A 15,918-nucleotide genomic window follows, 5' to 3' on the forward strand; every position below is an offset into this window, starting at 1 on the left:
TGGGAAGCGATCGGGGCTCACCTGGGGACCACGTGCAGAGGTACTAGAAAGCATGCACCGACTAGTCGCAGTACCTTCCAAAAATACCCATGGGAGTCTGTGGGCTTCCCTGACTTTAGGAGTAACTGCTGCCCAAACTGATGATTAAAACACTGAGTAATCACCATTTACCCCGAATAATTAGAGATAATGAAACACCTCTAAAATCAGGTTATGGAGAAAGGAGCTGTTGGATTGGTTTAAAGGGAGGCCTTCCATAAACTGTTAAAGGATTTCCAAACGTTGAGAAACAGGCTGTGCTCAGAGCTGTGTGCCTAAAAGAGGTACCTCTTTGGCTATTAAAAGATGACTTTCCTTCCAAAACTTTTTTTTTTTTAAAGCTTGTGGAAAGCCTTGGTGATGACCCTCAGAAAGTCACCCCTAATAGACACTCTGCCCCTCCAGACCAAACCCTTCTGAGGACAGAGGTGGCTTGGAGACAGGATGGGGCCACGTTTTTACACAAACAGAAAAGTCTGTTTGTAACTCAGAAGTTCAAAGAACTGACAAGGCAGTTAGTTATTCTTGTTGTTGTTATTGTTGATTTTTGATGTTGTGGTTTACTTGTGGTGCACCTAAGAATCCTTAACCTCAGCTATCTGATGTTCTAAAGAGGTAACAACTATAGAAGCAACAACCTTTACGGCCACAGGGACACAAGAAGATACCCGTTGGTCTGTTTTTAAAGGAAGAAGGAAGATGAGTTGGCCCTTTCCATTAAGAAAGTGCTATTAATCATATTAGCAGGGAGGTGGAATGTATAGCTTTAAAACCTTCCCAAACAGGAGCTAAATTCACACAGTGCCTCTGATGGAGCATCATCTCTCTGTTTTACAAACGCTGAAGGGGAAGTACAGCCAGGTTAAAGAGACTCGCCCAGAGCCCTGAATTAAATCACAGCCTCTGCTCTGGAGCTAGTCTGGCTTCAGGGCAAGGCTGAGGGTCACGGCCCAGAGCTCCAGGTAGGCAGGAGCATACTAAAGGATGGAGCATGGGTATACTAAAGTGCGGGATTTCTTTCCCTGGGATTGTCATTACCCTTCACTGTCTCAAGCAGAGCATTTAGGTCTTAACTTAAAAAGATACTGGCCCAAGGTAGCTCTTCTATAAAAACTACCGTCACACACTTCCAATATTTAGAAAACAGGAACTACTTCCTGTGTGGAACACAGGTTACAGAAGGGTGGGAAGTGCATGAGATCAGAGGAACAACTGTGAAAGCAGAGCCAAGGTCTCCTGCCATCTTTTCCAAGTCAGGCCTGTGAAGTCTTTTAACCCAACAGAACATCAAACAAGGAAGACAAGCTGAATAGCTTTGGGCAAGCCCTTTAATTCTCATGGGTCTCAGTTTTCTCATCTGCATAATGAAAGAATTAGGCCAGATAATTTCCATGACCCTTTTTAATTTGAAAATGATTTAAATTTTTAATTGAAGTTTTATTAAATATCAACCTTCTTTCATTTAAATCACTGCTGAGCCCACTTCCTCTAAGAATCTCTGATTAAACAGGTCAGGGCAATATCATTGCCCTGAAAGGATGCTGACAATATATATCCAGCTTCCAAAATAATCAAAATTACATTAATTATTAATAACAACACAAAATTAAAACTCCATTAAATAGTTACCTAATGCCCATCCTGGGGCACTAGGCAGTGTGCTCCTTCAGTAAGGAATAAGGACAGATTAAATGTTTACCAAGTCCCCTAAATCAATCACTACTGTTTTAATCATTAACAAAATATGCTTCTTAATATTTAAACTTGAATTCAACAGTGACATGCTGTTCTTAAAAGAATGTCCTTTCATTTTATTTTATTTTAAAGCACCGATAGTAGTTGTTTTTTTTTTTTTAACCTAAATGTTTTTGGATGATAGCTGTTATCTCATTTTGCTGAAGCCCAGATAATAAAGTGGCCATTGGGCCACCACCGAGTTTGTGAAACTCATAGTCCAGGAGTTTCTAATTAAGCCCCCTGTCGTACCTTGTTGAGACCCTGATATGAATCTTTCAATGTGTGTAGAGAGAACTCAGCTTCAGCTCTATTGAGACAGCTTTATTTCTAGCCCACATTTTAGATGGGTGCAAACCATCTATTATCAACTCTATCCACTCACTCTTTTTCTCTCTCATGCCAAAGAAAAAATCACTTGTTAGAGAGCTAACTTGATTACAGCCTAGTGATCAGAACTGGTGAGGGCAATCAGTGCAGTCTTTTCCCCATCTCAAGTTTACTTGGGAATCTTGGTGTTTTTATAGAACATAATATGGATGGATCAAATGAAACTGTATCTTTAAAGCATATAGATTAGGAAAAGAAATCCATCATTATTCAAGAGCTCCTCTGCAGCTAACTGCTGAATGGAGGGCATTTGTTCATTGGGCTGGACAGTGAGCCCTAAGAACAGCCTTTCTCAATGTATGTTCTGAGGGCCATAAGCTTCAGAACAAGACTGGAGGTGCAGGCCAGATTTCCTGGCCTGGATGTCTAAGATCTAGATCCAGAAATCTACATATTTCACAAGGTTCTCCAATTCCCAGTGTACTTAAGCTTAAAAACTACTGTTTTGAAAGTCTTATAATTTCCGTGCTGATACCCCAAAAAGGCTGATACCTAGACATTATTAATCAGGTAAGGAATATGCCTAGCTTGTGCTTTATAAACTGTTAAATATGATAATCATAGTATTACTACATCCAAAACACACAAAATAGGTTTTTGCAAATGAAAGGATATCTAATCCTATAGGTGTGATAGTTCTTCATTCTAAGTCCTTGATTAAAAACCACATCAAGTCTTCAAATCTTTGCCTATTGAGTGTCTGCTGAAGCTATGGAATTGGGATTATAAAGGATCTCAGGAGACATGTGGCATTTGTTTTTCTCTTATTAATATTTGCCATTTGTCTCATATTTGCTGTCTAGCCCTCACAGCAACCCTCATAAAACTTCGGCTCTACAGATGAGAACCTGAAATTTAGAGAGCTTGTATAATTTGCAAGGTCACAAAGTTAGTAGGTGGTGGCTCCAAAATTCAGACTAACTGAATCTGACTTCACCTCTACATGCTGAGAGCTGGGCCTGCAAAAGGGTGGATACCTATGGCCATAGTTTCTGACCAACATGGCTTGTCCTGGAGGCTTTCTCAAGACCAGGGCACCAGCAGCTCCATCCTCGTAGCTTACTGTCACAGAGAATTTCAGGATATCTTCTTGGTCCTTAGAACAGTGAACAAAATCATGACCCAGAAATTTATCTTCTCCTGCTCTTATACATAACCCACCTTAGGGCAAGACTTATGTTACCTTCCTCAGGAAAAGGCTGTGATCTTGAGAGGCTACTTACCTCTGCTGGGTCTGTTTCCTCATTGTAAAATATGAGGATGGACCAGAGTCCACATAGGTCTTTCTTGGGCCCAAGATCAAGAAACATATATCATTCGTTAAAATCATGGTCAAATGGCTTAACCTCCAGAGTCTTGGTTTCCTCCTTTGTAATCTGAGAATAACAATTTCTATTTTATAATGTTCTTATAAGCATTAAATGAGTTAATGTAATAAAATGGCAGGTACATAGTGTTCAGTAAATATTGGCTATTATTATTTTGCAAAGGTAATGATTACATGAGTAAAGTAGGTGAGAAGCCATCCTGGTATTGAGTTTTATTTAGTGAAACTGTTTAAAGGAAAGGGCTATATCTCACATTGATTTTATAATCATTGGTACTGCACACATCTCAGGCATTGACTGAATGAGGGCTGTTTACTTGAATCTGTATTCATTGCATTAACATTCATTATGATTTATCGGTATAGATCTGACCCAGGAACATAATTTCTGCCAAGATAACTAATACCTGTCAAAGTAGACAGTCATAACTAGTGAGAGCAATAATAATAGGAAATAATAGATTAGATGACATATCCAAAGCATTTTCCATCTCTGATTTTTCTGATCCCTTAACACCTCTCACTTTTAGCAATTTTTCTCTATACTTCTTGCTAAAATGTGACCCCATTTCCTCTTCTCTGGTCTGCAGAAGAAATAGAAACCTCATTATAAAGCTTTCCTTCTCCAGACATTTGACTGTTGTCAACCCTTGATACACCTCACTCAAAGATAAAACTATTGGATTCTAATATTTTCTTATTAATAAAATACAATGTAATATTATTTCAGTTCCTTACACTTTACATTGTTCTCTTGCTACTTTCTGGAATATATTTTTAATCCTTCAAAACAGACCAAAAATAGACAGAGAACTCTAATGAAGACTCCAGAGAGATCATACAAATGAAAAGACTGCCTTTATGTCTTAACTTGTTTAACGTGTGGATGGCAGACAGGGCATGGGTGTTGAAATTTCTCCCTTTCCAAGGAAGGGTTATGACAAAGAACACGGGATTGGTACACAGTGCAGGATATTTGGTTTCTCACTGTTTTAGGCTCCCTTTCTTAAAAAAAAAAAAAAGTCAGTTGCACCCACTTGATTCTACAGCAGGGATGCTGTTTGGAAATAAATTATTATGGAATGTAGCAAGAAAGTTAAAACCTTGGAATGTCTTCATTCTCAGCATATACGCTCTTCTCTTTCTCTCCCTGTTGTGCATGAACAATGTGACCTGGATAAAATGCAGTGTCACTGTGGGATCAGTTTTGGAGGCAGAAGCATAGTCCTACATGGACATCAGACTGTATCAAATGAGTTGTTGTGGTTTCCCAACCAGATGTCAACTGGGCAATACTATCTAACTGTCACCCCTTACTTCATGCTAAGAGTCTCTTGCAAGGAAAGCTTCGTCTAAAGGGGTTTGTGACCCAAGAAATTGTTATTGTATAAACGAAACTTGGATATTTTCACAAATAGCCTAAATATATCAAGGTCATTGGGAAAGCGAGATCCTCTTCACCAATGTCCTTCAAGTATAATATATTATAGATGTAACAAATGCTTGTTGGTGTTCACTTCGTGAAAACTCGTCAGGTTGTATACATGAAATTTGTGCACTTTTCTACTTGTGCTGTATTTCAATAAGAGTTTACAGAAAATATCCTTTCAAAATGATTTTTTTAAGTTATTTGACTCAGCCTACCAGCTAGAGACAATGTTTCCAGTCACCTCAGGTAGCCAAGGGGCTGCATGGGACAAAGCTAGAAGCATAATCTGTAGTTCCCATGTCTACAGCAGGGATGAAAGGGACCTGTGGCTTCAGGAAATCCACTCTGGGGTCCCCAAAGTAAAGCAGTGGCAACCACCAGGGCCTGGTCTCTGGGGACCAGTGCAACCCAAGGTAGGGGGCAAGGTGCTGCCCCCCAGCATTTTTCTCAAACTGAGGAGGGCAGCAACAAATGGGCCAGAAGAGAAGCTCCGGGAGGCATCCGCACTGTGTACAGCCCTTCCCTTCCTTCGCCTCTTTCAGAGGCTCAGACTGGGCATTATAGAGCATCAGTCTGGGGGTGGGGGAGTCAGGGACACCATATGCTTATTTCATAGGATAAAAATGCACTAAGCCCAAAGGAGCGGAACCAGCGTCAGAGAAAGTAACAGGGTCCATCTCCAGATTCCAGGGGCCCTTGGCTTGGGGGATTGCACCGGGGACGGGCTGGGGGCAGGAAAGTAATACAGAAAATAGGGCTCTGAAGGAGCGCCTCTCTCACCAATGCCAAGTCCCAGCTCAGACACCAAGAGGTTGGTCCGAAGTGCATGTGGCCCACGTTACCTCTTTTCCGGCCCTTGGCGTCCCCAGCGCCAGACTCAGAGATGACACAAACTCAAATTCAAGGAGTCGGAGAAATCGGAGAGAGGCGTTGAGAGACTGAACAGTAAGGAGGGGGCCGATCCGCCGGTGCGAACAAACGGACGCCCGGCTCCCCCAACCTGGATACCCGCGCAGAGCCAGCCCAGGCGCCTCCGGCTCCTCTCAGGCGGCTGTGGCCACATCGCTCCTGCACCCACCCGGGTCAGAGGCCGGGTTGGGCTGCCACCCCGAGGACCTCGGCGCGCGTCGCGGGCTCAGTGCGCGGCCTTCGGGAACGTCTGGCAGGCACCCGGGGGGGTCAGCGCAGCGTGGCTGGACGCCACCCGGCTCCCGCACCGCCAGCCCCGCGTCATTTTGAGCTCGGCGGCTACACTTTCCTACCTGCGAGAGCTCGCCTCGCTCTAAGACTCTTTTCGCAGGATTTGTGCCCCAGGTGGCTAATCTGACCCACACTTGAATAAACAAGCCAGTCCCGGCAGCGGGGTGAGCCGCCCGCACACAATCTCCGTCCTGCCGCGAGTGAGACCCGGAGAGGCTGCCGACAGTTCTTGGTCTTCCAGATCTGGAGCCTCTGGGCCATTCCTGCAGTGGGTGGGGGTGGGGGTGGTGAAAGAAAGGAAGGAGGGTGGGAGGGAGGAAGGTAGGTAGGTAAGTAGCTAGGCAGGTCCTAACTTAGGGTTCCTGAGACAGTTTTGCTCTTCCTCCCTGAAATTCCCTGAGCGCTGTCCCGGCCCTTAGATTCGTTGGGGAACAGGGTACCTGAGTCCCTATTATACTCGCAAAAACTTAAATCTGTATAGCATATGTAATAGGTTTCCCTGGTGGCTCAGACCGTAAAGAATCCACCTGCAATGCGGGAGACCTGAGTTCCATCCCTGGGTTGGGATGATTCCCTGGAGAAGGGAATGGTTACCCACTCCAGTATTCTTGTCAGGACAATCCCCATGGACAGAGGAGCCTGGTAGGCTCGCTAAGAGTCAGCCACGACTGAGAGACTATGCACAGCACAGCTCACAAGATGTGTTATATAGCCCCTCTCCACTACCGGTTCCATCTTACAACAGGCTGTCCACGCAATGAGTCTGGATTTTCCCATCAGGTAAGGAAAAGGGTGTGTTTCCCCCGGTGCCTGGGCTCAAAGGATCTGCTATTTCTGCTCGCCATGTCCAGCAGCGATACCTGCAAGTTTATGCAACACTGGCCAGGTGATATTTATAAGGTTAGGAAAAGGAGGAGCAAGGAGCTGGCATGGAGAAGGCCAGCAAAAGGTGTAAGGTTGCTGGAAGGGGCTTCAGATACTCTTTGGTGGAGTCATGGCCAAACAACCTAGGGGACCCCAGCCTTTTCTAAAGGAGTTAAAAGTGAAACTGGGTAACAGAACCCAGTACAAAGGGGTGGCATGCTAGATTTTGAACCTTTTGCTTTAGAAGTCTTTCATTCTGAATATCTTTTCGTTCCTTCTTTGCTGCTTAACCTGTTAGGGTGTCAACTACAGGTAATGGGTAAATATGTCTTCAGTTCAGTTGCTCAGTTGTGTCTGACTCTGCGACCCCATGGACTGCAGCATGCCAGGTTTCCCTGTCCATCACCAACTCCCAGAATGTCTTCAGTTTGCAACAAAATGCTCTGTGCCACTCCTGCATCTGATTAGGTCTTTAGCTAGAACCAGAAGAGTTTGTTCAGTTTCGTCTTATGTCCCCTACTTTGATTCCAGGGAAAAAATGGGGATAGAAAGCGGAGGACTGAAAAACTAAAGGTCTTAAGGAAAATATAAAAGTGAGTGCTAGCTTTGTTGTATTTAAATTAAATGCTAATCTTCTTAAACTAAAGATTCTTAAACCTGCTATGTGGCTTCATTAAGGATCCTAGAAGGATTTAGGGGATCTGTGAAAGCCACAAATTTATGCATACAATTTTGAGGGTAAGTGTAAAAGTGCATGTAAGGAAGGATAATTTTATCAAATTTTCAAAGGGATTTGGGATCCAGAAAAGGTTGAAAAACCTCTAGATTATGGTGTCTGCAGTAAATCTTTCTTACTGGGATAATGTCTCCAAGTTGCATACACATAATCCTTGACTCAGTGATACAGAGCTTTCACACCCAAAAGCAAAATGTTCTTAAGTCTTAACTGAGACAATAGAAATGTCTCTCCATTTAGAACCAACACACACAGGGAAAGGACCTGGCAGAAGAGCAGAAGTGTGACCTGGAACTCAGCTCTACCCCAGGTTAGCTGGCCCCCACTTGCCCACCTAAGACTCCTGAGACTCTTAATGTGTAGCTCAAATGCTGGAGCGTATGTGAAACTATTTCACAGATCACAAAACATATGGCTAGTGGCATTTATGAAAATAAATGCTGATGGGTTTCCACATGCTAGTTATAATTAGATGAACAATTATGTAAATAATTATAATTATGTGAACATTTGCATATTTTCTTCAACCGTATACTTATAAGAAAAATCAACATACTTTGGATTCTTGAACATTGTTGGGGACAGACATTCAAGTTTCATTATCTCATTTAATTCTCGAAACAATTTACAGTTTATATACTATAGTTATTCCCTTCTCACCCACTCCATTTTTTTCTTTTTTTAAAACATTTGAAGAGAGGCACAGAGATGTTAAGTAAATCACTGAAGACTGCCCAGCTAACTAACAAACACCAGATTTCAGCTTAAGATGAGGTTCCTGCTTTAGAGAGGGGATTCTGGAAAATGAGCAAAATTTGTTCAGATTTAGGTAAATGTAATTCCTATGGTACTTGTGCATTCTGAACTTGGGAAGTTCAGTCCTCCCATATACTCTTTGCTGGAAAACTGTCTTTAACACATTTACTTCCTTTTCATTTCCTCCACAGTTGAGGTTCACGAGCATCTTAACAGAAATTGATACACAGTGCTCTTTATTAGTGGTATCTATGCTTCAACATGCTTCAACTGTGCTTCAACAGGTGGCTCAGTGGGTAAAGAGCCTGTCTGCAATACAAGAGATGCCAGAGATATGGGAGATACAGGTTTGATTTCTGGGCTAGGAATATCCCCTGGAGGCATGAGAGCCCACTCTAGTATTCTTGTGTGGGGAACCCCATGGACAGAGGGGCCTGGGTGGCTACAGTCCACAGGTCGCAAAGAGCTTGACACGACGGAGGCGACTGAGCACAGCCCAGCACATGCTTCAACCAATGAGGCAGCCGTAGAAGCGAAGAAAACACCTCTGCCCTCCACTCTTGTACCCCTTCCAGTAACCCTTTGCAGCAAGAACTATCATTTTTGGCAGCTAAAAGATGGCAAAACTGAGACCCCTCAGATGTTTAAACACCTCACCCAAGGTGAAGTAGCAAGAATATGAGGCTTTTTTTTTGGGGGGGGGGGGGGATGTCTATGCCATCAAGTCACAGAGCTGATGAAGACAAAATAGATTCATCTTGCAATTTCCTGAGTTAGCAGTACATTAAAAGAACTACCATTAAAAAAAAAAAAGAACTACCATGATGAAGACAAAATAGATTCATCTTGCAATTTCCTGAGTTAGCAGTACATTAAAAGAACTACCATGAAAAAACAAAAAAGAACTACCATGATGAAGACAAAATAGATTCATCTTGCAATTTCCTGAGTTAGCAGTACATTAAAAGAACTACCATGGGAAAAAAAAAAAGAACTACCATGAGCTTTGTCTTTAGTACTAGTATGTGGGTTTGTTTCAATAGTTAATTCTTCTACTTTGTTTCTCGTTAGCATAAAATGCATAATACCAAACTCTATACTACACAGCTTGTAGAAGCTCTGGAGAGCAGGCAGACACTGTTCCTGATCTTTATGTTTGAATTGTAGCTTCAGAACCAGTGTCACAGAAAATGAGTTGCTGGCGTGCAAGCCCCAAAAGCAAAAATGAAAAAATATGGATCATAGCAGTGCTTTGCTCCAAAAGATTATGGGTTACGATATGTTTCTGTAAACAACTCAGGTTTCTAGGCTGGGATAATGGATGAAAACATCGTCTTAGTAACATTTTGTACTTAAACAAGGGGAAACTGATGAAATTATTTTTTTAAAGTTTGGTAGCCACGGTAGTGTAATTTTTTTAAAAACAGACTTAAAATCAGATAGCCTGGTTTTAGGTATAGATAAATGGGTTCATATATCATGTGTGATCTTGGATACATGATTTTATTTTTAAAGGCCACCATTTCTTCATGAGTTATATGGGCTATATGATCTCTAAACTTTAGGTGTCAACAAGCTTTTTGTGTAAAGGACCAGACAGCAAATATTTTAGGCTTTGTGGGCCACATACTGCCTCCCATTGTTTCTTCTTCCTCTCCTTCCCCTCTCCTGGACCACCTCCTTCTCCTCCCTTTCTTCTCTTCCTCCTCCTCCTTCTACAATTGTTTACAGACGTACAAACCATGTGTATTAGTTTATCAGGGCTGCTGTACCAAAGTGTCACAAACTGTGTGGCTTAAACAGAAGAAATTCATTGTCTCACAATTCTGGAGGTGAGAAGTCAGAGATAACGGTGTCAACAGGGTTGGGTCCTCCAGAGGGCTATGACGGAGAGACTGTTCTCTACCTCTCTCCTGGCTGCTGCTGGTCCATTGGAAATCCAGCATTCCTTAACTTGCAGAGGCTTCACCCTGATCTCTGCCTTTCTGTTCATTCAATGTTCTTCCTGTGTGTCTGTGTCCCAATTTCTCCTTTCTGTTGGGACACCGATCACATTGGGTTCGGAGTCTACTCTATTCCAGTATGATCTCAACTAATTATATCTGCAATGACCCTATTTCCAAATAATGTCACATTCTGAAGCATCGAGGGTTAGGACCTCAATATACGAAAGCGAGGGCACAATTCCAGTTTGTAAGACCACTCTGAGCTCATAGACCATATAAAAATAAGTCATGCTCTTCTGATCCCTTTAGTAAACCACCGTTTATTCTTGGGCTTCCCAGGTGGCGCTAGTGGTTAAATAAGCTGCCTGCCAATGCAGGAGATATAAGAGACACAGGTTCAATCTCTGAGTGAAGAAGATACCCTGGAGGAGGAAATGGTAACCCCCTCCAGTATTCTTGCCTGGAAAAATTCATGGACAGAGGAGCCTGGTGGGCTACAGTATACAGGGTTACAAAGAGTTGGACACGACTGAGCATGCTTGCACCTGTTTATTCTAAAATCCTGTAATTTTCTATTTTCTAGTAGGAAAGGCAGAGCACTAACAAAATAAACACAAACTATAGCATGCTAGATGGCAACAGGTACTAAAAATAAGAATAATGTGGGAAAGAGAGGTTGAATTTTAATAGGGCAATCGTGGAATGGTTTATGAAAAAGGTGACACTTGAGCAGAGACCTGAAGGAGATGAGGGAGGCAGCCAAACGGATATCTGGGGAAATCACATTTTGTCAAAAGGAAGAGCAGAATAAACGCTGAGATGGAAGTGGGTCTGGTGTGTGTTGGGAAAACACCATGAGGCAAGTGAGCCAGTGGGGGAAGATGAAGATCAAAGAGGTGGAGGGGTGAGAGGTTAGATGGTGATGGTCTTGCACTCAGAGTCAGAGCCAGTGTCTGGGGGATGGGGGTGGGCCGAGGGTCCACAAATTAAGGAGGCGCTCTCTCTCCGGGATCTGGGAGGGCAGGTGGGCCCTCAGTGCCTCAGTCACCTCACCCTAGTTCCAGCCCTGGAAAGGGCTTTGGCTTTAATTACAAGTGAGTCAGGAAGCTTCTGGAGGGTTCGAAACAGAAAAGTGGCATGATGAACCTTACAGTTTATCAGGAGCACTCTAGCTAGTGTGTTGAGGGCAAGGATAGAATAAAGGAGACCAACTGTTAGACTACTGAATTAATTTCCAGGGTAAAATGGTGAAAGGGTTCTTGCCTGGTAACCTGCTGAAAGTTGAGCCATCCCACAGCTATCAGGCAAAGCCATGGACCCTGAGTCTTTTTCTTTTGGTTCTCATTCAACATTTTTGGAGGTCACCTACCTGCTAGACTAGATGTATGTGAAGTGCTGGGATTCCTATGATGAACAGGAAATGGTCACTGCTTCAATCAATTTTTTTTTCTCCTTCCTTTCTTCCTTCCCTCTTTCCTAAAAATATTTTGAAATTTAAAACGAAAAGCCTGCCTCAAAGCTTATCTTCTGGGGAATCTACCACACCTACTTTATTGAGATTTTCTGGCTCAGGCTCTCCATTTCAATTCCATTCAGAGTAGTATGTGAATGGCCATGAGCATCAAGGAAAGACTTAGGAAATCAGTCACGATTTATGATGACTTTCTCATGGAAACGCTACATCTTCCTTTCAGTCACAGGATCAGGAACTTCTAGGTCCAGAAGCTTCAAGATTTTCACACTCAGCCCCCTCCTTTTACAGATGAGAAGACTGAGACCCCAGTGAGATCAACCTACAGTTATATACCTACTTAGTGATAGAGTGGGGCAGGTCATATTTTTCAAAGCTGGCTGAAACAATGTCTTACAGTCCACATGCTCTTGAAAGTGACTCTGGCACACTTCCCATTGAGAGATGTGGTCTTTGGTTCCTCTCCTCGAATCCGGGCATATTAGTTTTCTATTGCTGCTTGCTGTATCAAAATAGCAAACTTAATGGCCTGAAACAATACAAATATATTATCTTATAGTTCTGGAGATCAGAGTTCCAAAATGAGTCTTCGCAGGCTAAAGTGAAGGTGTTAAGGGGCTGCATTTCTTCTGGAGGCTCCAGGGGGAGTTTGTTTTAGTGCCTTTTCCAGCTTCTAGAGGCTTCCGGCCTCTTCCTTGGCTCCTGGCCAGCATCACTCTGTCCTCTGCTTCTGCATCACATTTCCTTCTCTGGCTCTGACCCTTCTGCCTCCTTGTTTATAAGGACACTTGTGATTACACTGGGCCCACCCAGATAATCCAGGATAATCTCCTCATCTCAAGGTCCTTAACTTAATCACATCTGCAAAATCCCTTTTGCCAGGTAAGGTAACACAGTCACAGGTTTGGGGATGAGGACATGGACATCTTTAGGGGGTTATTATTCTGCCTGTCACACTGGGTAAGCGCATGACTACAGCAGAACTGAGCTATGTGCCTTTCAAGACTAGGCCATGAAAGTAACACTGCTTCCAGCTGGTTGTCCTGGATCACTTGCTTTGAGAAGCCAGTTGCCACTGCCATTCTGAGGTGACCCAAGCAAAGAAGCAACATAGAGAGGCCAGGTCGTGCAGATGTTCTGGCTGGTAACCAGCAGTGGCCTCAGCTGACCATCACCCATGTAAATAAAGAGACCTCCAGATGATTTCAGTCCCCAGCTGTTCATTACCCCCAACTTTCAAGTCTCCCCAACTAAGGCTGCAGATACTAGACAGGAAAAATAAGTACCCACACTATTGCCTATTCAAATTCTTCATCCACAGGAAATGTGAGAAATAATCAATGACTGTTGTTACCTTAAGTCATTAGGCTCTGTGAGGCAGTCATAGGTAATTCATACAGAGGGCCATAACACAGGTCTTCAGTTTCTGAGGCCCGATGATTTTCCATGCCAAGCAAGCAAACCAGGGAGCAAGAATCATTTACTGAGCACCTATTAGGAGCAGTGATCTTTGGGAAGTTTAAAGGCCTATAGAACTTGTTCTCAATCTTTAAAGAGCACTCCCTAATCTGGTGGGGAAAATGTACAGAAAGTATCTGTTAGGAGTGGAATTAGGAAGCTGGTGCATTAGTCTTGGTAAGAGATGATGAGATCCTGAACCCTGGTTCAAACTAGAGATAGGAATACCAGACCACCTGACCTGCCTCTTGAGAAATCTGTATGTAGGTCAGGAAGAAACAGTTAGAACTGGACATGGAACAACAGACTGGTTCCAAATAGGGAAAGGATTACATCTAGGGTGTATATTGTCACCCTGCTTATTTCACTTATATGCCGAGTACAGCATGAGAAACTCTGGGCTGGATGAAACACAAGCTAGAATCAAGATATGCAAATGACACCACCCTTATGACAGAAAGCAAAGAAGAACTTAAGAGCCTCTTGATGAAAGTGAAAAAGGAGAGTGAAAAAGTTGGTTTAAAACTCAACATTCAGAAAACTAAGATCATGGCATCTGATCCCATCACTTCATGGCAGATAGATGGAGAAACAATGGAAACAGTGAGAGATTTTATTTTGGGGGGCTCCAAAATCAGTGCAGATGGTGACTGCAACCATGAAATTAAAAGATGTTTGCTCCTCAGAAGAAAAGTTATGACCAACCTAGACAGCATATTAAAAAGTAGAGACATTACTTGTGAACAAGTCAAAGCTATGGTTTTTCCAGTAGTCATGTATGTATGTGAGAGTTGGAATATAAAGAAAGCTGAGCACTGAAGAATTGATGCTTTTGAACTGTGGTGTTGGAGAACTCTTGAAAGTCCCTTGGACAGCAAGGAGATCCAACCAGTCCATCCTAAAGGCAATCAATCCTAATATTCATTGGAAGAACTGATGCTGAAGCTGAAACTCCAATACTTTGGTCACCCGATGCAAACAACTGACTCATTTGAAAAGACCTCGATGCTGGGAAAGATTGAAGGTGGGAGGAGAAGTGGACAACAGAGGATGAGATGGTTGGATGGCATCACCGATTCAATGGACAAGAGTTTGAGTAAACTCTGGGAGTTGGTAATGGACAGGGAGGCCTGGCTTGCTGCAATCCATGGGGTCACAGAGTCGGACACGACTGAGTGACTGAACTGAACTGAACCCTAGTCAGAACAGTGAAACAAGAGAGAAACGAGACTGAGGACTTGTCTGAGGGTTAGCTGACATGAACTTCTAGGTGAGGGAGACAGAGAATGAGGAGGTAAGGAAGATTCTATTGTTTGTAGCCATCAATGCAGATAGAAAATCTAGGAGGAAAGTCAGGTTTGAGGAGCCTTTGTGATATATAGACTCAATGTCTGGTCATCAATGAGGCTAATCACAACATTTTCACCATTAAACAATGCTTACTGTGCAAAGATGGACCATTTAAAGAACCAGGCCTGCCATGCTAAGTCGCTTCAGTCATGTTGGACTCTTTGAGACTCTATGGACTGTAGCCAACCAGGCTCCTCGGTCCATGAGATTCTCCAGGCAAGAGCAGTGGAGTGAGTTCCTGTGCCCTCCTCCAGGGGATCTTCCCGACCCAGGGATCGAACCCACATCTCTTTCGCCTCTGTCTCCTGCATTGGCAGATGGATTCTTTATCACTAATGCCAAAGAACCAGCAGGAATCACCTTAGGACATACTACTGCTGGGAAGGAGCTGCAATTCCTACCATTCATTGCCATGAGAATCACTAGTCTCTGTAACCATTTGTCATGCAGAAAAAGACAGTTTTGCATAAACTGCATGTGTTCTTCATGGTAAATCATAGAAGGGAAGGTGCAACAGCTAAAGAAATTCAGAATGGGGTTGTAGCCAGGGCACTGCTCCTTCTCCATGTGTACCACATCTGCAATGGAGTTTCTCCATCTTAGAGGCAAGCACTTCCCCCTTCATTCTCTAATGAGTTTCGAAGTTTATAAGCAAACAGGAATTTGCTGCCATTCTCTACTTTCACAAAGGGTTAGAAAGTTTGCCTCTACATAATTATAACTGTAGTATTTGCTGCTCTATTTGGGAAACTCGGATTATAGCCAAGGAATGCTCCATCTTATCAGTGTTCATGATTCTGCAAGCAATCCCTCAGTGATCTGAACAGCAGAAACTCTTCTAGGAATTCACTTCAGCTATAAACAGATTATTTCTACTTTTGTTGTAGCTGTTATTCATGTGGGCAGAAGTGCTGTATTATGACTGTACTGGAGGTTAGATGGAACAAATATACATGAAACACATATAACTGTTTGAGAAGGAATTGAAAGACTTTGATTTTATGGTTTCAGACAGGAAATACAGAAAAATACAAGAGAAAGAGGTATATCAATGCTCCAATTTAGCTGTATTAAATAACATTTTTTCCTGATTACAAAACTATACAATTTTATTTTAAACATTTTAGAATGCATGTGAAAGGTGCTAAGAAAAAAACACAATTCCCTTCTGAACTTTTTACCCACAGATAATGTTGTCATTAGTTTGACAAAAATGCT

This window comes from Odocoileus virginianus, chromosome 6 (assembly GCF_023699985.2).
Source record: "Odocoileus virginianus isolate 20LAN1187 ecotype Illinois chromosome 6, Ovbor_1.2, whole genome shotgun sequence".
In the NCBI taxonomy this organism is placed as follows: Eukaryota; Metazoa; Chordata; class Mammalia; order Artiodactyla; family Cervidae; genus Odocoileus; species Odocoileus virginianus.